Genomic DNA, 1750 nt, shown 5'->3' with positions numbered 1-1750 from the left:
GGATGTGGCAGAGGAGGAGGAAGAGGAGACCAGCCCATGTATATGCTCTCCAAAATATCCCTCCCTGGTCCTCTGGAATGAACGCAGGCAGGTCAAGGGATGACCAGAGCTAGTAAGAAGGGCCATCCTACTCTAAGGTCTTTCTAGAATGAGTCTTTTACATATCACACAAGGGTGACTAGATGTCTTCTGTTGCTTCATGTCCCGATTCTAGCACTGAAAACCCTTTGTCGCAGAAAACCGCTCCCTGGCTTTTGGTGATGGGTATCGAAGGTTGAAGGAAAAGTATGAAACCCATGAGGTGGCCTCCAAATAGGGGCCAAAAGCAGAGACGCTTTACTGCCAAATGCATAGATGATCTACCTTCTGTAGTGGCTGTCACCCTTTTTGCCCTAACACTCATTGTATCTGTTATTTACAGTTCATAGTGATGGATCATCATCCATTGTTGCATTACTCCGAGCAAGGAGATTTAAGTGTATAATTAAGGGTGTTGTAATCGTGAGCATTAAGAATCTGGCTCTGACTTGGCCTGCTGATTAGCTGTTGTGCTTTGTTTCAAGATAGTGCTTGTTAAAATGTTAACATTGTGAATATTCTGATCATGTCTTTGAAGAATTCAGATAATTACAACCATTGTAATAGCAATGCCAGAATGGCCCAAATCTCATTGAAAAAGAAAGCTAAATAACTGTGGTATTTTACTGACAGATGGAAGGACACATACAACTGGATTGGGGAGCCAAATCACCAAAACAGGGCATGCTACACAATGCACAGAATGGGCTCTGGAAGTGGGCATGGAGAAGGTGGTATGAAGGCTCATTTGGATGCTGAGTCTCACCAAGTTGGGCTGAGATAGGCGAGTACTTCTAAATCAATGACTTCTAAATCATCTTCCCAAAAGATATCAATAATGGGTTGAAAGTCACTGCTGCTGACTAATCTTAGGCATATCATACATATGAATATGCATTATGGTTTCTTTCCCCTATTGCTCTATGCAACTTACATTTTCTGATTCACAGGTTAGAGTAATGCATCCTTGTGGGCAAACCAGGAAACCTAAATGCCATATGCATTTGCCCCTTGTGGTATAGAGCTAATTCTCTCAGGTCTCACCACAACCATCCTGCTGTCTGTAGCACATCAGATCAAATGTTCTGCCCAGCTATTAGGTATTTTGATTTAAAATTGAACTTTTGAATCATCTTCCTGATTTGTGTGAATATTTTAATGAAATCTAAAGAAAACAAAAAAGCATAAAGATTGTTGACATCTTGTTCTACTTTGCTTATTACTATTTGCAGATCCAGGATAGTTCAAATGTAAATATTGGAAATTCCATTCAATCTATAAACTTCTCACCAAAGAAACTGAAATGGTCTTTCCTATTAAATACCTACATGCCTCATACACATGCTCTTAAAAAAACATGATTTAAAAAACAGAAGCCATGTGATTGATTACCTGTGAAATTGAGGCTTTCATTAATACAAGTTTTGGGTCACTTTTCCATTTTCTCAGAATGTGCAGAAGCATTTAATGAGACGGTTGAATTTGTAGAACTGCAGGGGAGAGCCTTCTTAGCATCTTTACCTACAGGATGATTGTCATTGTTGTCAGTTATAAAATGATACTAAAGCTTTGGCCTGGTGTAAAATCATACTTTCAAGTGTTGTGGGACAAAAGGAATATCCTTCTGTAATTTGGAACTACATTGAGGATGAGAATAGAGGAAAAAAGTACA

The sequence above is a fragment of the Hyaena hyaena genome, unplaced genomic scaffold (assembly GCF_003009895.1).
Source record: "Hyaena hyaena isolate Hyena2069 unplaced genomic scaffold, ASM300989v1 scaffold_95, whole genome shotgun sequence".
NCBI classification, from domain to species: Eukaryota; Metazoa; Chordata; class Mammalia; order Carnivora; family Hyaenidae; genus Hyaena; species Hyaena hyaena.
This window is presented reverse-complemented; position numbering follows the sequence as displayed.